Genomic DNA, 26559 nt, shown 5'->3' on the forward strand with positions numbered 1-26559 from the left:
TGCGTGTGTGCGTATGTGTGTATGCGTGCGTGCGTGTGCACGATGGAAAAACTGACAATCGCCGAAGGTTCGAAACAGAAAGACACGCGACTGAGCGGGCAGTATTCATTGAGAAGTCGAGTGGATCAGTACACAACCTTATACATATTGTTATATTCCTGTATCTCGTTAAATATACTTAATTTGTTTGATTAAATACGTCGCGTCTATCTGTTCGGTTTGATTCTGATAACCCATCCTACACATATAACATTTATTCTACATTAAGAAACAAATATTCTTTTTGAAATATACAGGAAATATCTATTTCATGTTACGAGAAAAATATTTTTTTCTAAATATAAAATGAATCTTTATTTAATATTAGAAATGGAATATTTTTTTCCTAATACACAGATAATATTTATTTCATATTATGAAAAGAATATTTTTTTCTCATTATAAAATGAATCTTTATTTAATATTAGAAATGGAATATTTTTTTCCTAATATACAGATAATATTTATTTCATATTATGAAAAGAATATTTTTTTCTCATTATAAAATGCATCTTTATTTAATATAAGAAATAGGATTTTTTTTTAAATATGCAGGAAATACTTTTCATGGAAAAATATTTCTTCCAGAATATGGAAGTCATACAACTTTCATATTACGAATGAAATATTGGTTTCAAATATAAAATAAATCTTTATTCAATACTGGAAGTAAAATGTTTACTTTTAATTTACTTTGAATTCGAGTGTGTCACTTAATCGACATACATTTATATTATAAGAACATTACGAACTTTTTAATCTTATACAGTTCAATCACGTTGCGTGAGACATAAGAGTTATGATTAATTAATTAATTAATTAATGTTCTTCCTATGTGCGACAAAGTTGCACGAACAATAATCGTAACTCTTATGTCTTACGCAACGTGATTGAACTGTATAAGATTAAAAAGTTCGTAGCAACAGACTCCCCATAGTATTGGAACCTATTCGAGATCTTTCTCGGCTTTGTCTAAACAGAGTCTGGAGATTATACTCGCTGCGATAGAAAATATAAACATTCGACTGCAGTCAAAGTATTTGGGAGAGGTCCTGGCCTTATTGCAGCGGAGATCATTCATTCTTTAGCGAGCAATCTGTGTTGGGACGCAACGTATACAATGTGAGACCCACGAATGTATCTAGAATGAATTTGACACCAAATCCCAAGACTTCGACCACCCGACTAGAAGAAATATATCAGTCTAAGTGTCGAAGGCTCTTGAGCTCGAAGCGACGGGACTCGTCCGATTTTTTGTACGACTTTCCGGCGCCATAACATTTACAGTTTAAGACAACGTCTGGACCATTTTCTAGATCTCACCCCCAATTTTCTCCCACTTTGCTTCATCACCTCCACCACAATTTTTGCGTTCTAGTCTTCAGTCTTCAGCCAGCTCTTACATAACGAACGGTTTGACTGCGGAACGCGACCTATATGTATACATAGTATAATTATAGTATAGAATAGTACAGAAAAGTTATTATAGTATAGAATAGTACAGAAAAGTTATTATAGTATAGAATAGTATAGAAAAGTTATTATAGTATAGAAATACGTAGCGTGCGTGTAGTGTAATAATACAAACGGATACCTCTCTACACCTGCATTTCATCAATCGCAGAAAAGGTAAGTACATTTATGTAATGTATAATAAATAAATAAATATATATATTTCATTTTCTAAAGACTTGCAATTAAAGTTTTGGTAAATGTTACGTTTAGGGGAGGCACCTTGGATGACATACGTTGTCAAGGTCAACATTCTGAACAACTTTTCTCTATACATCTATCCGTCGCTTGGACTTAGTTTGCGAAATAATTGCAAAAAACTTTCGTTAAATTTTGGTTACAAATACAGTTTATTCTCATACAATCTGTCACTGAACACTAATTGAAATATACAGAATCATATACAAGTTGTTTTGTGGTTAGTTTGGCGGTGAGGGCCGCCCGACTACGCTTACAATGTTCCACATTTTGATTTCGTACAAGTGTTTTTATTTCACGCGTACGTTGCCAACCCAAATGACTTTTTTCCTTAATACTTGCTTCATTTCCACGCACATATTAGTCGTTTTTGCCTTCAATACTTAAAATAACTGTTGCATTTTTCAAACTTTTTTTGTTCATAACTTTTTAATTAAAAACGAACAAAAAGGTGACCTTGACAACATATATCAAGGTCAAGGTCATCCGAGCTGCCTCCCCTAAACGTAACATTTATCAAAGCTTTCAAAGATAGTTTTTCATATACCATTTATTTTGCAGTTACACAATTAAATTTCACAATGGCCGAAAAACGTTACAAAAAATATAAATTTATAAAGAAACAGATAGCTTTCAATCAGAGTCAGATGAGTCTTCATACCGAAGAAGAAAGTATAATCATGCCAAATAATTCGACAACAATTAATGACCCCGTCATATCCGATCAGAGTCCACAATTTGATCTTCAAATTACAAATAATAGGAGTAACACAAATTACATTACAGATGATACATCTACTGCTTTTAGAAATTTAAAATTAATTACCTTTTTAAAAACATGGTCCCTAGAAAATAAAATCAATCATACCCAACTAAACAATTTATTAAAAGGCTTGAAGGACATTTTTCCTGATTATCAGATTCCACGCGATGCACGAACTATATTAAAGACTATGCGCTCATCAAGCAATATTACATCACTTATTAGCAAAAAGAATACGATAGCTCAATATTCATATTTAGGTATAAAGGCGCATTTATTTACTTTATTAGAAAATGAAAGTGTATTGACGGAGCTGAAAGAAACATTTATGTTTCAATTAATTTTTAATGTCGATGGTATTCCACTTTCAAAAAGTTCAAATAAACAGTTTTGGCCCATTTTATGCAAAATAGTATTGAAACATTGTACGGTGTCCCCTTTTCCAATAGCAATATATTATGGCGATGCAAAACCTAATTCCTTGACTGATTATTTAAATGATTTTGTACATGAATTGAACGATATTTTAGAATATGGATTATTTTACGATGGTAATAATTTTAAAGTAACTGTTATATGTTTTACGTGTGATGCACCTGCGAGAGCATTTTTAAAAAATATTAACGGACATACGGGTTACAAAGGTTGCGAAAGAAGTACAGAAACGGGTATATATTACAAAAAACGAATTAGTTATTGTTAGAGTTGATGCGTGGATATATATTTTAACGTGTGCGTTTATTCTAATAAAGATTAAATTGGATTACAGAAACACGTGCTCTGCACGTTCCGCGTTACAAATCGCCATATTACATAGTTGTCTATTGTTTTCTTGCGCACGCATCTAGCCCCTCCTTCACTCAGGAGCTCACGTCAGATGACTGTCGAATCAAGGCGCGAATTATAATAATACTCCTTCACACCTCCTCTTAATGCGCGCCGTACCTTAGTATCGTTTATATTATTCCACAAGCATTTATATATGGGTTACATCCCTTAAACCTATCGCATCTATACAAAAATAATGCTTGTCTTTAGTTAACGGCTTAGTTAATACATCAGCTGGCATTCGCTCGGACGGTAAGTATTCTACGGAGAAGGTTTCTCTCTTTAAGACATCACGCAAGAAATGGAACCTTATATCGATATGTTTGGTTCGCGGATGAACTATCGGATTTTTCGCCAGCAGCTGTGCTCCAATGTTGTCGCCATAAATGGATATCTTTGCGAATTCCTCCAATCCGATTTCTTTCAGAATCTCCTGGAGGTAAAGTCCACCTTTCACGGCCTCGGTCAGCGCCATATATTCGGCTTCCGTGGAAGATAACGCAACCGTGCGTTGTTTCTGGGACTTCCAGGTTACGGGACCTTGTGAGAACTGGATCACGTACCCAGTATACGATTTTCTATCCACTTGGCACCTTCCCCAATCGGCATCTACATATACGGATGCACCCTCATCCGAATTCCTAAAAATAATACCATGATTAATTGTACCTTTTAAGTATCTGAGGACCCTCTTCGCTGCTGCCCAATGCTCGTCTCCGTAACTGTCGTTAAACTGGGCAAGGGCGCTGACAGCATGCGCTATATCTGGTCTGGTAGCGACCGCCAAATACATAAGGGCCCCGACCAATTCGCGATACGGCCTCCTCTTATTTCCATCACCCTTTGCCTTATTCAAAATTGCGTTTTTATCCATGGGTGTGGCCACAGGATTACAGTCCGCCAAACCATATCTCTCGAGGAGGTCCATTATATATCTTCTTTGAGACATACTTATCTCTTGTGCATCCTGCCGAATTTCAATACCTAAGCAATAATTTACTTGACCAAGATCCTTGATATCGAATTCTTTTGCCAGCTCTTCTTTAACATTCTTTATCCACCCTTTGTTATTTGATACAATCAGCATGTCATCCACGTATATAATAACATACAACCTATAATTCTCGTGCTTTCCGTGGTATAAACAGGGATCTGCCACTGTCGCTTGCAGTCCCAGACTTCTTAGTTTTTGACTAAGTTTCTCGTGCCATTGTCTCCCTGCTTGACGTAATCCGTAGATTGCCTTATTTAATCGGCACACACCATCTTTGCTGCGTTCCATTTCTTTCAGCAACTTTTGGGCAGTATCTTTTATCCTTGTTATTTCCTTTTTATCCTTCACAATTTCTTGTAAACAGTTTTCCAGTTGTTCGGGCTTTTCCATGAATATTTCCTCTCGAAGGTTTCCGTTCAAATATGCCCCTGTTACATCAATTTGTTCCACGGTCATATTCATTCTGACCGACAAGGCCAACAATAATCTAATTGTCTCCAACCTAGCCACAGGAGCAAATGTTTCATCGAAATCTATTCCCGGACGTTGGGCGAATCCTCTTGCCACAACCCTGGCCTTGCGTTTTTCCAAGGACCCATCCGCTTTGTACTTATTTGTAAGTACCGTTCTTGAACCTATAACCCTTTTACCTTCTGGCCTTTCGACAATTCTGAATGTATTATTCCTTATTAAATTAGTAATCTCGGACTTTATTGCATGTTTCCATTCTAATTCATTTCCCCCTTCTAAGGCGTCTCTTACCGATATTTCAGCTATGCCAGCTGCTTGCTGAAAAACTAAATTTGCTTCCTGGTCTTCCATTTCGTCTAGTCGACTTTCGGCCTCGGTTTCTCCAGTATCAGCAGACCCATTTTCATTTCCGCCCCTTTCTGCGGTACCCTCTTCTTCTTGGTTGGGTTCTACTGTTCGTGTTTGGTATAATTTTCTGGGACGGCCTCTTCTTCCTGTTCGAATCACTCTTGGTCTTCCCGGAGCCCGGCACTGGCGCTGAGGTATTTCTGTTACCTCTTCTTCTAGTTCCACCTCTTCTGTATTTGGCGTTTCAGGAATCTCTATAACTGATTCGTCTGTCCGCACCTGATCATCGGAACTACTTGTCACACAAATGAATGGTATCTCTCTCGACTTCAAACTTTTGTCTTCTTCTTGACTACACTTTCTATTTTCATGGTTATAGTCATCTTCGAGAACCCTTATATCCCTAGAAACAACCAATTTTCTTTCATTAGGTAACCATACCTTGTACGCCTTTGATATTTCCGAGTAGCCGATAAATATTCCCATTTTCGTCCTTTGGTCAAATTTCTTTTTCCGAGGATCCTTGTTCAATAAATATGTTTTTGCACCAAATGTCCTCAAATGCGCCAATCGGGGTAGCCTCCCGGTCCACAATTCGAATGGAGTCCTCCCATTGAGAGTCTTCGTAGGACATCTATTTCTAATATAATTTGTTGTGTCCATTGCAGCTGCCCAAAATCCTTCCGATAATCCAGCGTGTAGCAATAAGCATCGCGTCATTTCGACGAGAGTGCGATTCTTTCGCTCTGCCACCCCGTTTTGCTCGGGTGTATGCGGCACAGTCAACCTTCTTGATATTCCATTTATTCGCAAGAATTCCTCAAACTGTCCATTAAGATACTCTCGTCCGTTATCAGTTTGCAAACTTTTCAATTTACAACCTGTATACGTTTCCGCGTATTTCTTAAAATCTTTAAATGCACGGAATACCTCATCTTTCCCTTTCAGGAAATAAAGCTTACACCACCTGGAATAATCGTCAATAAAAGATACTATATACCTATATCCTCCCATGGATTCTTTATTCATCGGACCGCACACGTCCGAATGCACAATTTCTAATGGTCTAGAGCTCCTTTTGCTGTCCTTTGGGAAAGGTGTTGAGGTTAGCTTTCCTCGAATACACGTTTCACACGTAGGCATTGTTTTTTCTCCATTCAAATTTATTCCAATAGCATTTTTACTTCTGGCCATACACATTAAGTCCTTTGCGTTCAGGTGACCCAACCTGTTGTGCCATAATTGAATTTTTGAATTTCCTTTTAGGTTAGAATTTTCTTTAGAGGTTATAATTTTTCCATCTTCTGCTTCCTCACGTAGGTAGTACAAATTTCCTATACGCTTTGCTTTTAATCTAACCCTTCCTTCTGGATCAACTACGATGGCTTCGTTTTTCCTGAAAATTACTTCATGATTCTTCTCCGTTATTTTCTTTACAGACAACAAATTCGTTCTGAGATCAGGTACATATAATGTGTCTTTCAAATCAACTCGCTTAACATTGTTATTTAAAATTGTAGTAATACTGACATCTCCTTGTGCTTCTACTGCAGCTGAAGCATCATTCGCGAGATTTAATTTGTCATATCTAGAACGATTCATTTGAGCAAACTTGGATTTGTCTTTACAAAGGTGGGTTGTGCACCCACTATCGAGACACCAATATCTATGTTCAGGGTCTTCACTGATTTTATATACATCGTGTACATTTACGTAATATGATTCATATGCCATACCTGCTGTAGATTTTTGTTTACCTCTTTTACTCCAGCAATCAGCTTCACGATGGCCCATTTTCCCACACTCAAAGCATTTAATTGGCGGTTTCCCAGGAGCATACGTTTTATTGCCCCCTTTGTCTCGTTTTATTTGTTTTTCGTTTTTCCAATGGTTGTGTTTCATGGCCATCGCTCCGTGTTCCTCCGAACGTTTCTGCAATCTTGTCTCGTATTCTTCCAAAATTTTTATTTTAATCGTATCTAAATCAGGAAGCTCGTCTCGAGACTCCATAGCGCATCTGAAATTCTCGAAACTTTCTGGCAAACTATTCAGCAACATGGCGCTCTGCAAGTCTTTATGGATTTCAATGTCCATCTCTGCCAGTTTTCCTACAATCTCAATAAAAGAATTGATATGTTGTCGGACATCATCGCCACTCGACATGCGATGGGTTGTAAGCCGTCGCAGCAACGTGGCTCGTTTGGCTGGCCCTTGCGATGCATACGTTGCTCGCAACTTTTGCCAGACATCATGTGCCGTCCGACACCCTTTTAATTGATTTAGTTCTGATGGACTTACGCATAATATTATATCGGCTTTGGCCTTTCGATCACCTTTGTCCCATGCCGCTGCCGCTGCTGCTGTCGTCGCATCTCCTTCGTCGACCACGGGTCGTTTCGTCGTCCCGGCTGCATATTCCCATCCATCGTTTTTAACTAATAGCGCTTCTGCTTGCATGCACCATGTGTCGTAATTGTCCTTATTGAGGACCTCAATTTTAGACACGCTTCCAGTTGCGAAAGCCATGCTTTCTCTTGCACTTATTATTATTTCAATATTCCACACAACCGGCACACAAAAAAAAATATATATATTCCTGGGCCCATAACCTGTTAGAGTTGATGCGTGGATATATATTTTAACGTGTGCGTTTATTCTAATAAAGATTAAATTGGATTACAGAAACACGTGCTCTGCACGTTCCGCGTTACAAATCGCCATATTACATAGTTGTCTATTGTTTTCTTGCGCACGCATCTAGCCCCTCCTTCACTCAGGAGCTCACGTCAGATGACTGTCGAATCAAGGCGCGAATTATAATAATACTCCTTCACAGTTATGTAAAACGTGACGCTAGCGCTCGAACGCATTCCCATTTTGAAAACTTTCACGACATTGCTCATCATCAAAATAATCAAAGAACACCTCTGTTAAATATAATTAAACTCGATATAATAAAACATTTTGCTCTAGATTATATGCATTTATGTTGCTTAGGGGTAATGAAAAAATTACTCGGTCATTGGTGCAAAATACAACTTGGAATTTCAGATAAAAATAAATTATCAAAGAGGATGACATCTTCAGCAAAATATGTACCCAGTGAATTTAATCGTAAATCGCGTCCCATATCGGAGCTACCTCGATTCAAAGCTACTGAGTTCCGACTATTCCTTTTATACTTGGGACCCATTCTGTTAAAACAAATTTTTCCAGATAATTATTATGATCACTTCTTGTTATTTCATGTCGCTATTAGAATTTTATTACATAATAAGTTATATCCAAACGCAGAGTGGTTAAATACAGCTCGGGGAATGTTATTTAAATTTGTTGACAATTGTCCTAGCCTTTATGGCAGAGAATTTTGTACATATAATATTCATAATTTAGTGCACATTTCAGACGACGTAGAAAATTTAAGATATTCTTTGGAGGAATTAAGTTGCTTTCCTTTTGAAAACTATTTAAGAAAGCTAGTAAGCATGCTACGTAGATGGAATAAACCTTTAGCACAAATAACAAATAGATTATCGGAAAATGGAATGCCTACAGTCACGGAAAATATTAATACACAAATAAGGATTACAATCACCAATAACAGAAAAACAATACAACTTCCTTATTTTAAATTAAAAGCGTATGGATTTTGTGACCGTTATGTCTTTTTAAAAAATGGACATGTCCTACAAGTCACAGACATATTAGAAAACAGAATAGTTGGGAAATTATCAACAAACTTAAAAAATTTTTATAAACACCCTATTAAATCCAAAATAATAGGATTATTTAAATTTGATAAATTCACTGATGAAATCTTGTCTTACGAACTAAATGAAATTTTGTACAAATCATTCGTAGTTAAATGCCATTCATATTTCGTAGCATGTGAACTGCTTCATCAGTATCATTAAATTTAAGTTTAATTACGTTATTTTAAAGTAAATATTAATTGAGGTATTTATAAATTTATATTTTTAAGGATTATTTTATATAATTTTTAAAATGTCGCCAACGAGAAAAGTATCAAAAATTCCAAAACACAATATATCCAAAAAGCGCATTATTTTCGAATCATCCGATTCATCTGATTCTTCGAAAGAAAGCCAACCAATTGAGCCATCGCAAATAGAAACACCAAGTAAGTCGGAAAATAGACAAAAATGCTAAATCTTTATTATAAACATCAAAATAGTAATCAATTATACATATAATAAGATAATAAACTTAAGGTGATAATAATACTTTGTGATATTCTCCACAGATGTACATAGTATAACAACAAATACGGATGAGGGACAATTGGCCGCATTAAGTCGGCAATATATCGAAATATAATACGACGTAAAATTAATTTTAAATAAATTAGAGAATATTGAAAGATTATTAAATGTTAGAGTAACGGGTGGAAGCAGTCATGACGAATTAGATAATAATTTTCTAAATCAATTACCATTAGCGTCAGTAGTTGCCATCAACGATTTTGATACGATGATATCAGAACACACAGAAAAATTTAATTCGCTGGTTTGTATTTACTGTTGTTTGATATGTGGTTCATATATATAATCTGTAATGTTGACATCAAATAAATAATGGCATATATTTTGAGGTACAACTGTTATATTTAGTCGGTGGAGACGCCAACAAAAAAATTATTTATAATATGCTTCGGAAAATTATGACAAATGAAGCAGCTACGAATTATTCCGGACAAGGAAAGAAGAAAAAATTATCATTTGTAAATTTAAAATTATATGATGCTGTAATGAGTAAGTAACTATAATTATTACTTTTATGTATTGCCACGAGCTATACGTAATACATATGTATGTATTTTGTTTCATTTTTAATTTCACAGCTGCCACAAGAAGAAGGCAAACTACAATTACGGAGGTGGAAATAAGACAATGCGTGTCTTTATTTTTAGCGACAGCCAAGTCAAGGCTGTAAGCTTATAAATATATATAAAATATATTTTTATTTGAAGTGTATTCAATAAAAGTTAAATTAATATGCCATCAAATCCGTATTCATTATTATATATGTATCATTTGTTCCTTTGCCTTTTTTCCCTAGCTTCTTTCGCTTTACTAAATTCAATTTTCAGAGAAAGTCATACTTTGATTATAATAAAAAATCTTAAACAATAAAGTTCCATAAGATTCTGTTCAGCTCCTTCCACACTTTTGAAAGGTAGTGTATCTTTTATGGTGCCACTAGTATTGTTAGTGAAAATTGAAATGTTGGCAAAATGATTTCATCTGATGATTCGAAGGGGTAGGAACACCACTACGTTACAGATCACCGAGGTACAACAACCGTAGGCCACGTCACAAGGAGGGATGGGTAACCGCTCCAAGGAATGCCCGCGCCGCGCTCACGTGTGCCCATATTTTCAGTTCGCGTTTGGAATCGAAGTTTTAAAAGATACATATTTAACATTACATAAAAAAACACTAAATCCCGATCTAGAGAACCACAATTAGCAAACCAAATATACAAAAGTGAGTTAAATATATTTTTTCAAACATCAAACCAATATTTTTTGAGCCACACATTTTAATATAAAGCAAACATTCGATTCAAATATTGTATACACATACATTAAATGTAAAATAAACGTTTAAAAAATATAGACTAACCATTCATAGAATATAACAGAAATATTTATTTTACATTTTTTAAATATTGATTGTATATTTTCTGAATATTTACATTACGTATTTTAAATATCTCTTTCATATTTGATGAATATTTAATTTACATTTCTTTAACATTTATTTCATATTTCCTGTATCTGTATATAATATTTCAATCTGATATTTATTTCATATTAAAAAGTGTGGCTCAAAAAATATTTATTGAATATCTGAAAAAAATATTTAACCAATATTTTGTGCTACTAGGGATGAAACAAAAGAATGTTGTTTCCTTTTAATTCTATTGCGCCTGTTACGCGAGTGCGTCGAAGGAGACGTAATGTAATAATAATACTAACGTAACGTCTCCGGCTGAGAATATTTTGGTCCCGAATCGAATCCCGCACGGAATGATTTTTTTTTTGTTAAACACTTTTTTCTTGTTCTTTCTAATACATTAGTCTTCTTCCCAGTGCAATTACAATTACAACAGTGTAATGACATAATAATAAGAAATCAAATTAGTTCAATATTAGCCAAATTAAGAACGTACCTTAAATTTAATTTTAAAAAATACGATGTTGATATCACTAATCTCATTTGACTATTTATTTAATAAGTAGTTTCGAACATTTTTAAGGGTAATTAAATTTAAAAAAACAAAAAGAATTATTTAAAAATACAAAATATATTTCAGTATATACCATTAAACCCGATTCTTTTTAATTTTTTCGGTCTAAAGGGCCTAGCCGATTAAGATGGTCAAAACTGCCCTTAGAAGTTTTTCAATGATTAATGAACCATTCGAAAGCTGACCCAGAAAACCCCCTCTGAGCAAAATTTCAACCCCCTATCTTGCCCGTGAGGGTAGTTACAGGGTAAATTAGATTTCGCGCTTTTCCGCGCATTTCCCACACTCTGATGCTTCCTAAAATTCTGAAAAAAATGTGGCATATTTTGGATCCCAAGACAGATTTTTGAGAATTTTTTCAGATTTTTTTCTTGCAAACTGTGATCGCAAAAAATGAAAAACCTCAAAAAAATCGGAAAAATGTACATTTCTCAAAAATATGAAAACATGCTATTTTGCTGTTTAGTGCCCCGATAAAGTACCATAACAGGCAGTGTCCTCAATTTTTTTAGATTTTTTCTTGTGGGCACTTTTTGTCTAGACAAGAAAAACCGAATTTTTTCGCCGTTTCTGCTATTAGGAGGAAAGTTACACTTGTTGGTTTTATCGCAGGTATATATTAAGTCATTTTAAACATTATTACATTGAAACAAGTAAGTGTTTGACCTAAGAAATGTTTTAAGAGAAAAAATGGATTGTATTTTGTGCGATATATACCAGAATGTTCGGGACGTTTACAACATCGCCGGTTGGCACAGCGGTTAAGGCGTCGGACTACGGAGCGGATACGCTGGTGTTCGAATCCCGTCGGTGGGGAAGTTTTTTTTCCATACGTCATCTTTATTTTTTCAATTTCTTATATGGTTTATTCATGTGATTTTAACAATATTTTTTTAATGTTTTAAAAATATTGAGTTTTTCATTTTTTGCGATCACAGTTTGCAAGAAAAAAATCTGAAAAAATTCTCAAAAATCTGTCTTAGGATCCAAAATATGCCACATTTTTTTCAGAATTTTAGGAAGCATCAGAGTGTGGGAAATGCGCGGAAAAGCGCGAAATCTAATTTACCCTGTAACTACCCTCACGGGCAAGATAGGGGGTTGAAATTTTGCTCAGAGGGGGTTTTCTGGGTCAGCTTTCGAATGGTTCATTAATCATTGAAAAACCTCTAAGGGCAGTTTTGACCATCTTAATCGGCTAGGCCTTTTCATTTTGGTATCTTTTTTAGTTCAAAAGTTATAGCAAAATGTTCGCCTCGCCGAACCGGGAATCGAATGCGTTACCATCAGACAGAGTTGGGCACTATTTAGATAACAAATTATTTAAATAACGATTCGAATAAAAGATGCGGAATGATTGAAGCGGATTTATTCGAACTTGGATTAATTTTTTCATCTTTTATCTGTATCTTTTATTCGAAGGCTTCGAATAACTCTTCGAATAACTTTTGCCGAGCGCCGAGCTGCAAAGACCCAGCGAGGACGGACGACATACAATGTAAGCGGATGGAAAATCGCGCACGAATAAAAGTTTAAACTTTTAGATTTTTCAATATATCCTCATAAAATTATGACGAGCGAATGGAGGGGATTTTCCTGATGAAAATGAGTTCAAATTCAGTTTCACTGATACGTAATGTTACGATAAAAATTATAATCTCATTAAAGACAGACCAAATGATGTCGTGTTTGGACTCATTTTGATCGGGATAAGCTCTACAACTCATTCGTATTAACAATATTGTTCTGATTAAAAACATAAAACCATAAATTGCCAATAATGCTCGATTCTCCATCTGCTTACATTGTAGGCTGTTGGTCGGTCGCTGGTCTTTGAAGTTCCGAGCTCGTAGAATCGCGAGATATCGGTGTGAAACAACTACCAATCCAATTGCAAAACTTCTTTATTTTTCATTATTTTTTTATGGGACTTGCGCCAACTAATTCGTGTTATTCTTCTGATTAAAATGACACTAAACGCGGTACAAATTGGACGGTATTTAATATTTTTATCCGTACATTTATTCGAAGGCTTCGAATAAATCTTCGGATAACTTTTGCCAGCTCGACGAATAAACGACGACGATGTGACGACTTACATTATAACGTCACCTTTATAATTAGCACATGATTAACCCTTTGTTCTCGGTACTGGTCCCTTCCTAGTATCGATAAGCTTAAGATAACGAATTTAGTATATAAGGACCACCCGAAGGCGAACTCCTTTAGTCTTGATTTGGAGGCGAGGACGCGCGTAACGATAAGTATTATTGTACTGTGAATAAAAGTTAGAGTGTTGGGCTGCGGCTCAACATCTCCTTTTTTTTTTGTGAAGTTTCGCGATTAATCACGTGACATTTTGGCGATCCTGCCAGGATAGTGTTTACTGTTCTTCGGAAAACTGACCATTTATTATTACTACGAGAGAATAATAAGATCAGGGCTACGCGCTACACCAGAAGACGAACACACTATTACGGGCCGACCAATGTGAAGAAAGAATCCAAGTGAAAACTATTGATTCAACCGGTCAACTCTACGGAGCACCTACTACGAAGAATTATACAGGTAAATACTGGATTCATTTGCGAAATATAGAGTGAGAAGGGACAGCTTCTCCAGTCAAGATTCAACTAATTCAAGCGAAAGTAGAAAATCAGTAAGAATGGCAAGCGCACAAAAAAAGGAAGAAAAGACTGTGATCGCGCCGAATGGTCAGCTTCGTTGTTCGGGAGGGGTTTGTTGTGTATGGACTGTGATTTCCAGGTTTAACAAAGTAACAAAACTATCACTTTATTTAACATTAATATAAACAAACTTGTGGACTGTATATTGTTAGCGCGATTGATTATTACAAGAGAAGGTACTCTTGTCTTAATAGCTGTACGAAACAGTGGCCTTAAGGGAAGTACTAAGACTTCGGTATATTCTTCTAACTAAAGACTGTACGAAACAGTGGCCGTAAGGGAAGTGCTTGGACTTCGGTGTGTATTCTAAATCTACCCGGCGCTTGCCAAACACCGATATTTAAGCGAGTTGTCAATGGGCGGTGACTTGACTGGCCAACGCCCACGATGGTAGAGAAAGTGGTGGAAAAGCGTAAGAAACATTTGGCAAGCCGTGTTGACGGAAAAACCCGGACTCAGGCGGCGCAACGCAGGTAAGGCCCGTCCGGTGACATGTAACAATGACCCAAGTATTTTATGGAGACGGGTGAAAACGGCAATTTCGAAAGTGAAGACCCGGGAAGCACACGTGCAAGGGTAATAAACTACTTCCCGAGTCCTAATCCCCGAAGCGTGATTTTTACTTTCCCGGTTGTAAATGACCTTGTAAAGATTCCGTTCTTGGGACATTTGGTTGCCAAATGTGCAAGACGGGCACTTCGTTCAAGCTAATAAACTGACCCTCGAGGGTCGCACAAACATGCCGCCCACCTTGAACGGCTAGCGTTCAACATACATGAATCTAAATAACACAATATAAAGACGCAGTACCTAACTAAACTCGGACTAGCCTAATAAATGAGATCAAGATATTCGAAACCTACTAACTACGAATGCTATAAATCTAATGAATAATGAGTAGTTGGAAGTTTACAAATTAAATAGCACTGCATGATTAACAGTAATGCGCTTGCGACATTTACGACGCCGTCTTATCATCTAATGGTGCAGTGTTGATCTCCTCTGAATGATGACTGTGGCATGATTCCTCATCGTGCACGGGCAGGATGCAGATTTTCGAGACTGGACGTGTAAAAACCCCATCAGCCGTTCGAACGGAGACGACCCTCGTAACTCGATCTGCTCCTGGGTGAAGGTTCACGATGCGCCCCAGTCTCCATCGCAAAGGTGGCAAATTGTCCTCCTTGACAATTACCATCGTCCCGATCCGAAACTGTTCAGGAACATCCAGTTTCCATTTGGAACGTTGCTGCAGGTGATGCAAGTATTCCTTTTGCCAACGTTTCCAGAAATGTTGGTACATCGCCTGGAGAAGCTGAAACCGACTCAGTCTATTGACTGATATATCAGTAACGTCGGGATGAGGAATGGCAGTCAGTGGGCCTCCGATTAGGAAGTGGCCTGGTGTTAGAGAGGATAAATCTTGGGAATCGGAAGACACAGGATACAGTGGTCGAGAATTCATACATGCCTCGATTCGCGTCAGAACTGTGGCTAACTCTTCGAACGTCAACCGTGTTTCCCCTACGACCTTTAATAGATGCCGTTTTGCTGATTTTACAGCGCTCTCCCATAGACCTCCGAAATGAGGTGCGCGAGGAGGAATGAAGTGCCAATCGATGCCATGAGTAATTGTATAGTCTAGGATCCTCTGTTTAGTTGTTCCGTCGCGGAAGAAGTCTGTAACCCTTTGCATTTCGTTGCGGGCGCCCACGAAATTTGTCCCGTTATCCGAATATAGATTCCGACACAGACCCCTACGTGCAACAAATCGATCGAGTGCGTTTAGAAATGCTTGGGTTGATAATTCTGTCACTAATTCAAGGTGAACAGCCTTTGTTACGAAGCATACAAATAAACTTAAATATGCTTTAGTCGTAGTTTTGCTTCGTGTCCGATCTTTGACATAAAACGGACCTGCATAATCGACACCGGTACTAAAGAATGGAGCCTGAATACGGACTCGTGTTGCAGGTAGTTGACCCATCAAGTGCTTGCCTACCTGCGGATTCAACCGACGGCAACGTACGCAATCCCGGATAATTTTCCTAACCAGAGATTTCCCCGAAATCGGCCAGTATTTCTGGCGGATTGTGGAAAGGACTGTTTCACACCCAGCATGTAATAAACGTTCATGTTCTTTACGGATGATTAATCTCGTGATGTGGCTATTTTTGGGCAAGATTACTGGATGTTGCTGCTCGTACTCTATGTTCGCGTTGCTCAAACGTCCGCCTACTCTGACGAGTCCCTGATCATCAATAAAGGGATGTAAACACTGTAGTGAATTTAAATCCGATGCGACCTTGCCCTGTTTAATTTCATGAATTTCCCTTGCGAACGCCTGATTTTGAACAATTTTCAATACTGCGATCTCAGCTTGGTTGATCTCGTGAATCGATAATTCTCCGAATGAACCGGAGTCCTTTTCTGGTGGTTGAGACTTCTTGACTCGGTGCTTACAATTGTTGTAATATTTGAAGCAGTAAGCAATTACTCTAAGCAATTTTAAATAATTCGAGAATTTAAACATCCAAGACAAATCAGATGATTTCGTATCTACTATTGCAGCACAAATGACTCGCTGTTCTGGAGGATCGATAGTAGCATAATCAGGTATTGATGTTTTAATCGATTGCCCTTGGAGCCAGTCTGGACCATTCCACCAAAGATTGTTACTTTCTAATGCAGAAGACCGTACCCCTCGTGACAATAGATCCGCAGGATTCTCACTAGATGCAACGTGACACCATTTACCCCGTGATAACCCTTGAATCTCGGTTACGCGATTCGCAACAAATGTTTTCCATCTGCTGGGAGAACCTTCTATCCATGCCAATGTGATCATGGAGTCGGACCAATAATACTCGTTAGATATGTGTACCCTGGACGCTTCACGAACCTTACTAATTAGTTGAATTAACAACAATGAGCCACATAATTCCAACCGCGGCAAGCTAACCACCTTTATTGGAGCGACTCTTGACTTAGCGCACAATAAATGCACAGACACCTGTCCCTGCTTGTCTACCGAACGCAGGTAGACACATGCACCGTATGCCCTTTCAGAGGCATCACAGAACCCATGAATTTCTACCTGATTTGCTTGTGCACCTAATGTACATCTTGGGATTGTGAATTTATTTAATAGCTGAATATCCGATTGAAATTCAGAAAACTGTGAATGAATCGTCAGCGGAACTGATTCGTCCCATTTCAAATCTAACTGCCATAATCTCTGCATTAAAATCTTTGCTCGGATAACTATTGGACCGATTAGACCAAGCGGATCAAAAATCTTTGCAATCTCGGATGAAATGATTCGTTTTGTAAGTCGCGAATGCCCTGATTCAGTAACACTAACCCGTAGTTCATCTCCAAGTGGACTCCATAACAACCCCAAGGTTTTCGGGTCCTTTGTGGTTTGTAAATCAATTAATCGGTCTGACCCTTCATTGTTGCATAATGCTGCAGGTGCATTAGATGCCCACTTACGTAATTTGAACCCAGATGCAGAGAGTGTTTCTTCTATCGAGGTCTTAATGACTTGTGCCTCCTTAACCGTATCTGCGCCCGTTATCAAGTCGTCGACGTAGAAATCACGTGCGATGATTCCACTGATATGTGCATCGGAACACCGTAAACTAACTTCCTTCAGGACTCTAGTCGCAAGAAAAGGTGCAGACGCGGTGCCATATGTAATGGTGTTTAACTCGTAAACAGCTAAAGGCTCAGTTGGTGTTTCTCTCCATAAGATACGCTGATAAGCTCTATCGCGTGGTGCTACCAAGACCTGCCTATACATTTTCTCAATGTCGGCAGTGAGAACTATATGGTGTTGTCTAAAACGAATCAGGATTGTAAACAAGTCATCCTGGATGACTGGTCCCACACTTTGTGCGTCGTTACATGATATCCCGCTTGTGGTTTTCGCCGAACCATCAAATACCACGCGTAATTTCGTGGTTGTGCTTGTAACCTTTGTGACTGCGTGGTGCGGAAAATAACATGAAGCATTCGATTTTAATTGAGAGTTGATCGTGATTTTTGTCATATGACCCAGAAGTTCGTACTCTCGCATAAAGGCAACATAATCCTGCCAAAGTGACGGTGATTTTTGTAGTCTAGATTCTAATTGAAGGAAACGACGTTTAGCAATTTCATAGGATTCCCCGAAATCCTTTAACCTTTCGTTAAATGGAATAGAGACTACATAGCGACCGTCGGGAGTTCTAGTGACTGTTTTAACAAAATGCTCTTCACACGGATGCGGATCTGGAATAACCCTTCCGACGGAAAAATGTTCTATCTCCCAAAATCTGTTCAGACTATGGTGCAGTTGCTCATTCGTTATGAGGTTGCACATTGGAGTCGGTTTCGGAACTAATTTGTTATTGATCCGTCCTCCGAAAATCCAACCGAATTGGGTTTTCACGAGGACTGGAAGACCCTTTCCTAATTTATGTAAACCTACGCTCATGATCTCCCAAAAAATGAGCATTTCCTATCAACAAGTCTACGTCGCGAGGTTCAGCGTATGTGGGATCAGCAAGGGTTATGTGTGACGGAATCTGAGCTGAGTGGGGTAACTCAAAGGTGGGAATAATAGGAGTAATTTTGTCCATCAGAATGCATTTGAGGTTGACGCAGTACCCAGAGACTCGTGATTCTATAGTCATATTCGTATTCCCGATGACTTGTCCAGTTGCGTCATTGCCTCCTACCCCAGTAATTCCGGACGTTGACTTTAAACAATTCAACCCTAATCGCTGAGCAAAGGAACTCTTAACGATGTTTACTGTGGATGCTTGATCTAATAATGCTCTACACTTGTGTCTATTTCCGTGAGTGTCTACTACGTGAATAATTGCTGTAGAAAGCAATACTTGTTCGGGGTCATCCGAATTCGAAACAGTATAACTTTGTGGAGATGGTGACCGTTGCTGATCTCCCTGTTCAGCCTTGCCGGGTATATTTGTTATTTTTGTTTCTGAACCAGAAGCTTGCGATGCTACAACTTGCCTTGAGCTACCTTTTTGTGCAGAACCTTTCCACACGTGCAGTGCCGTGTGATGCCTTGCCTGGCATTTGCGACAGGGGCCTGCTGTACAGAACTGCACCCCGTGCCCGGGTTTGAGACAATTAAAACAGACGCGCAATTCTTTAACTTTATTTACGCGGTCAATCAACGATAAAGAGAAAAACTCCCTGCATTGGGCCAATGCATGCGATGCTTTACATAAAGGGCATTCAAACGACCCGGAGGTTACAAATGCGAAAGGACGAGCTCGAGATTTTTGTACAGTCTCCCTTCCGTGAGATGCTGTGGAGTGCGCAGGTCCTGACCTGACTGATTTGGAAAGGAATTTGTAATGCTGTTCTAGGAAGGTCTGTAAGTCTTTCATCCCCTTTTTTTCACCTAGTTCTGAGGCCTTCTTGTTCCACGCTTCGGTGGTCCGTGAGTCTAACTTCTTTGATAGTAAATACATTAGCAATGAATCCCAATGATCAACTGGCTCCTTAAGTGATTTTAATGACCTTAAATGGTTGTAGAAATCATCTAGAAGTTGTCTTAAATCTTTTGCTGAATCCTTCGTCATCGACGGACATTCAAATAACGCTCGAATATGAAATTCTATTAGCTCACCTACATCCTCAAAACGTTCCTTCAATGTTTCCCAAGCAACGGTGTAATTTTCATCTGATACCGCGAGCGAAGCGATAGCACGAGCAGCTTCTCCCCGTAGCGCAGACTTTAAGTGGTGGAATCGTGCTATATTACTTAGCGCCTCATTATTGTTAACTAATGATTCAAAACTGTCTCTAAAATAAACCCATTCTCCGAGATCACCACTGAAATTTGGTACCGGAATTGGCCGTAATTTAATTGTAGACGATTCTGATGTTGTCGGTGTAACTGTCGCGGGACGCGATGCAGAATGCATGGCAGGAGACTGTGTCGGATTTCGCGAACGGGCAATATGCGCACGAACACTCCCAATAACGTTAAAATAAGTCTCCTCAAAACTTTCGCGCTGTCTGTGTTGCGTGTCTTCTTCCGACGTACCCGCTACTAATCTATCAATTTGATTCTGGACAACTTCAAATTTATCTAGCAATGATTCATTTCGCTGGAGTCGCGCCTCAAGAGCCTCGAGTAACGTTGTCGCACCCCTTTGGTCGCAAAAATTTCTGAACTTAGTCAATTGTGCTTTAATGTGGCTGCGCTCACTAAGTAATTTTTGCAACGTGGTTTCGTCCGAATTAGCCATCGCTCAACACAAATCAAAACCTATGAATCTCGACTCACCAGTAGAAGAATGGATGTACGAGATGGATACTGATGCTGGTCGATGCTAATCCCCAGCTGTTGATGTGACGGATGCTGTTGAACTCGCGTTCCTAAACACCTTCAGACTCCGATGGACCACTTCAGCTTCCAGTAGGCTGGTCCAATGATTCTTCAAACCGCCCACCGTGGTCAGTTGTTGATCGTCGCCGTTAGATCTGGACGTTGGGATGCTCAGTGATGTTGTTTTTGTAAACTGAACTAATTGCAGTCACAGTTTAACTCGTAATTAATCGTAAGATCACAGTCCTTGGATCACGATTTGTTAAGTGGAGTGCACTGTCACACTTGACTTGACAATTCAATCCCGAACAGAACACTGAATTTTGCCAAAGAATCCGGCTCGAAGGACCAATTATGATCGCGCCGAATGGTCAGCTTCGTTGTTCGGGAGGGGTTTGTTGTGTATGGACTGTGATTTCCAGGTTTAACAAAGTAACAAAACTATCACTTTATTTAACATTAATATAAACAAACTTGTGGACTGTATATTGTTAGCGCGATTGATTATTACAAGAGAAGGTACTCTTGTCTTAATAGCTGTACGAAACAGTGGCCTTAAGGGAAGTACTAAGACTTCGGTATATTCTTCTAACTAAAGACTGTACGAAACAGTGGCCGTAAGGGAAGTGCTTGGACTTCGGTGTGTATTCTAAATCTACCCGGCGCTTGCCAAACACCGATATTTAAGCGAGTTGTCAATGGGCGGTGACTTGACTGGCCAACGCCCACGATGGTAGAGAAAGTGGTGGAAAAGCGTAAGAAACATTTGGCAAGCCGTGTTGACGGAAAAACCCGGACTCAGGCGGCGCAACGCAGGTAAGGCCCGTCCGGTGACATGTAACAATGACCCAAGTATTTTATGGAGACGGGTGAAAACGGCAATTTCGAAAGTGAAGACCCGGGAAGCACACGTGCAAGGGTAATAAACTACTTCCCGAGTCCTAATCCCCGAAGCGTGATTTTTACTTTCCCGGTTGTAAATGACCTTGTAAAGATTCCGTTCTTGGGACATTTGGTTGCCAAATGTGCAAGACGGGCACTTCGTTCAAGCTAATAAACTGACCCTCGAGGGTCGCACAAACAGACTGAAATTAGACAGCTCCTTGACCTGATGCAAATACAAAGCGAGAAGACAGGAACAAGCCTTGCTGAAATGAGAAAAATGTTACTCATGGCAAATGAAGAAAACAGCAAACGAGCCAGAGAAATCGAAACGTTGGGTAAAAGCTTTGCAAGCTTACGAGTTGCAGGAAGCCTTGCGCCATCCGATTTCGGTTCATTTATGACCGAGGACGAGAGTGTACGCACTGCTCATACAAAAAGGAACTCTAAACAGAATAACCTGACAAAGCCTGTCAAAGAACCAAGAAGAGAACCATCCGACGACGAGGACGAAGAAGAAGAACCCGGTCGAGACACCTACGAAAGATCAACGCATTCGGCAAAATTATCAGTACAGTTTATCCCAATACTGAAAGGAAGAGACGACATAGGAGTCGAGGGATTTATAAAGAAAATCCGAAAAGCCCGCTCCCGATGCCGAGAAAAGGAAGAACTATTGTTCTTTTTATATTGAACTATTTTATATTTGAAATGCACAGTGGAGTATTACACTTATATATATATATGTATACTGGAACGTAGGAATTACAACGTGTAAACACTTCGACGGTCGAATAGAGAAGAAGGATCTTTTTATACGCAGGTCGGCACACGCGTTATAATTAGTCACGTGATAACGCTCGGCTTGTATTGTATAATGAGAGATGGCGCGATTAGACGTGCTCCAACACTCCCTCCTAATCGTGACATACCATACGTACATAACCCTTTAAAGATTTCTTAATCCTAACCCGCTTACAAATTTTGCGTGTTTTTCTTTTGGTAACGCCTTGGTTAAAATATCGGCTATCATCTCATTTGAACTTAGAAAACGCAATCTTACAATATTTGATTCGATAGCCTCACGAACAAAATGATTTTTAATATCTATATGTTTGGTTCTATTGTACGCAGTACAACCGTGTGCCCAAGCAATCGCTGATTGATTGTCATTATACAAATTTACACAGTCCTGCCTATTCAATAATTCAATTAGTAAGTTTTTGAGAAATTTCGCTTCTTTACATGCTTCTGAGATAGCCACATATTCAGCCTCACAGGTAGAAATAGCAACATTCGATTGTTTTTTGCTTTCCCAGCAAATCGCACCATTCCCCATTTTTTTTTTTTTTTATCGTGAGGAAATGTTTTATACATACCCCGACTCCCTGGGGGAAGCCGGGGTTATGTGGGATTCTCACCGGAGGACGAACCCCCGGGGACTACCCACTAAAACCTCACGCCCACCTAAGCTACACGGGAGGTGCCTGGATCACGCGAGTACTCAACAGGACACCTCCCAGCTATCATCATGCCCCGGGGGAGGGGTTAACCTCCCCCACTGCCTACGCTATAAGACCCCGGGCGGAGGGACCCGCCCGGTGTCCCCATCCCTGGAGCATTCGGATTGGGCTTCCCGAGCCCCAGCTCGGTCCACCCACAGCTCCCGGAGTCTTCGTGCCCCGCTCGGAGCCGGTATCCCGAAGGAACCAGCCCCGGCCGAGGCAAGAAGACGCCGCCACCGGGAGGAAGGGCCGTCGGAGGCGCGATCCGGCACGCCCCGACCCTTCATTTCCCCAAACCCCCCACGGATCCCCCTCCCCAATCGGGGAGGGACGGACCGACACCCCCCTACACCGGGAAAATAACCCGGGGGTGTCGGCCAATCACGGGGGGAGCTATGCTCCCCCCGGGGGCCCGGGTCAGCTCACACCCCGGGCCTCGCACCATTCCCCATGACAAAAGTATAACCAGAGAATGATCTGCGGTCTATCTCGTCTGCTGCGAAATCAGCATCTACGTAACCTAGAACACTTAATTTTGTTTTTTCATAACAAAGTTTGTAATTTATGGATCCTTTCAAGTATCTCAAGACTCTCTTGGCCGCAATCCAATGTTCTTCTTCATGACAATTATTGAATCTACTTAGGTAACTGATTGCATGACCAATGTCAGGCCTTGTGCACATTGCAAGATAATTGAGACAACCCATAAGTTCTCGATAAGGGTGTGAGTCACACTCATTACCTTTACTTAATTTACTACCTAATACAAGAGGCGTACTAGCAATCGTACAATCGTCCATTTTAAATTTTGTTAACAATTCTTTGATATATGTCGTCTGGTCCAAATCAATTCTATTCCTACTTTTATTTACTCTTATTCCTAAAATATTTTTAACTTCGCCTAAGTCTTTCAGCTTGAATTCTTTACTTAATTGAATTCTCAAATCATCTTTGAACTTTTTATTCTTGCTTAGGACTAATATATCGTCTACATATATGGAAAGAATCAATTTGGAATCGCCAGATCCCTTATGATAGAGACACGCAATAGAATCACAACGTGTAAAGTTGATTTAATTAATATTGAATGTAATTTGTCATACCACGATTTTGAAGATTGCTTAAGTCCATATATTGCCCTTTTTAAATGCCATACTTTTGTATTATCAGTTAGAAATCCTTCCGGTTGTAGTAAATATATATATTCATTTAGATCACCATTAAGGAACGCTGTCGTCACATCAAAATGATCTATATCCATTTCTAGTTGAACAGCTAAACATAATAAAAGCCTTATGGTAGAATACCTGCTAACAGGAGAAAAAGTTTCATTAAAATCGATCCCAAAAGCTTGTGAACACCCTTTAGCTACTAAACGAGCTTTGTAATTTATAACTTTACCGTGCTCATCTGTCTTTTTTTTAAACACCCACATAGATTTTAAGGGTTTCTTGCCTTTAGGTAATGTGACAAGCTCCCATACGTGGTTGTTCGTTAGAGAGGCTAGTTCTTTGTCTATGGCTATTTTCCACTCTTTTTTATCATGAGAAGAAAGAGCCTGTTCTAACGTCAACGGATCGTTACCTGTTGCCAGAAAGGCTTCATGCCTTATCATTCCAGGAAATACTCTAGATGTTCTCTCTCGCATAGGATATCTAGGAGTTTCTGCTGCATTATTTGTTGTATGATCTTCTAAATCAATGATTCAATCATCACTAGCGGACTCAAATTCTGTGTTTGAGTTATATGTCGAGGGTGAAGTTATGTTTTCCCCTTCATTATCTCCCTCCGAAACGGTTTCTTCTTGAACTACAAGTTCTTCTTGTGGTGGTTCAACTGTGTTGACCGTCCAAGTCTTCAATTCCAAATTCTTTTTATCTGATTTCTGGAAATCCGCTGGTTCATCTTCAAGAAATGTGACCTCTCGCGTGTTCCATATAACATTTGGATTATTTGGATCAGCCACTCTATATCCTTTAGAGTTTATGCTGTATCCAACAAATATTCCTTCCTTTGACTTAGAGTCACATTTTGTACGATTCTGTTTTGGAATGTGTGTGAATGCTTTGCAACCAAAAACTTTTAGGTGATATAAATCAACTTTTTTTCCACTCCATATTTCGAAAGCAGTTTTTCCTTTTACAGCCTTCGAGGGCGATCTGTTTTTTATTTGACGATTGGCCCTCTCTGCAACACCGTTCTGCTCTGGACAGTACGGTATTGTTGTCTGATGGCGAATCCCTTCTTGTCTAAAAAATGAATTCAGATCAGTATTGACAAATTCTCTGCCGTTGTCGCTCCTAAAGGTTTTTATTTTTATTCCTTTCTCATTTTCTACCCACGCCTTAAAAGTCTTAAAGGCGTTTGCAACATCACTTTTGTTCTTTAAGAAATAGACAAAAGTCATATTTGAGAAATCGTCTATTATTACGAAGAAATATTTTGCTCCAGAATAACTTTGAACCTTCATTGGTCCACAAACATCTGCGTGAAGAAGTTCGAGAAACGAGTTTGCTCTTTCCCGTCCAGGGCTTTTAAATGGAGTTCTAGATTGTTTTCCTTTAAAACAGCTATTGCAGGGAACTCTGTCTGAGTTATCAAATTCAACTCCGTTTGCTAAACCTTTACGTAGAAGTGACATGCATCTGTCATTGAGATGGCCAAGTCTTTTATGCCAGAGTTGATAACTACGAGTGTTACTATATGTAACTAAAGCACTTTCAGATTTTACATCAAGTTTATATAAACCATTTTCGACTGATCCTGTGACTACGGGTTCGCCCGAAATTTTACAATCATTTTTGCTATAAATTTTGCATTTTGTATTATCAAAGACGGTTATAAATCCTTTTCTTGCAAGAGTGCTTACAGAAAGCAAATTTGTATTCAAATTCGGTACATAAAGGACGTTTGAAACTGTTTTGTTTACGGACTCACCGCTTAGCATTATGTTTACGTCGCCGACTCCAGTGGTTACTAATTTGGTGTTATTGGCAATCGTAATCAAATTTTCGTCGGATTTTTTAAATTCCTTGAATAAATCCTTGTTCGGTGACATATGCTGAGTGGCACCTGAATCTATAAACCAACTTTTATCATCCATTCTTGCTGATAGGGCTGAAAGTAAGCTCCAATCATTAGATTTTTGATTAGCTTGACTTTTAAAAAATTTTGGTTTGTTCCATTTGTTTCCCGACTGATTTTTTTTTGCACTGGGTAATTACATGACCCGGCTTATTGCAACCAAAACAACGAACTTGTTTCCTTTGAAAATGTTTATTTGTGTCTTTTTGATTGGAGTTTGACACAAATGCTACCTCGTTTGAGCTGTTGTTATTTTGACCTTTTATTTCCTCTTGGAGGAGTTTGTTTTTAATCAAATCTGTAGTAATATGTACGCCCGAGCTCTCTAAAGCCATTACCATCGGCTTAAATTCGGGTGGAAGACCCGCTAAAATTATAACGGCAAGGAGTTTGTCTTCTATAGGATTTCCTATATCAGAAAGTTTCTGGGACAAGCTCAATGCTTCGGACACATATTCATTCATGCCTTGAAAATTATTAAAATCTATTTTAAACAAGGCTCGTAATAAATTTAACACTCGAGGTAGCCCTTTGTCTTCATAAGCAATACTTAATTTATTCCAAGCGTCTTTAGCAGTTAAACTATCTTTGAGATGTACATGACAATGCGGCTTAACATTCAA

At 38.8% G+C, this 26559-nt stretch overlaps 1 protein-coding gene across 1 annotated transcript in view; it reads right to left on the bottom strand.

Moving 5' to 3' along the window:
- Positions 1–9385: 9385 nt before the first annotated feature.
- Positions 9386–26559, bottom strand: part of LOC143363140 (uncharacterized) — a 458910-nt gene continuing 441736 nt past the window's right edge. The window contains exon 2 of the mRNA XM_076803746.1: positions 9386–9397. The gene's annotated coding sequence lies outside the window, so the exon portion shown is untranslated. The remainder of the gene's footprint in view (positions 9398–26559) is intronic.

Source organism: Halictus rubicundus, unplaced genomic scaffold (genome assembly GCF_050948215.1).
Source record: "Halictus rubicundus isolate RS-2024b unplaced genomic scaffold, iyHalRubi1_principal scaffold0025, whole genome shotgun sequence".
NCBI classification, from domain to species: Eukaryota; Metazoa; Arthropoda; class Insecta; order Hymenoptera; family Halictidae; genus Halictus; species Halictus rubicundus.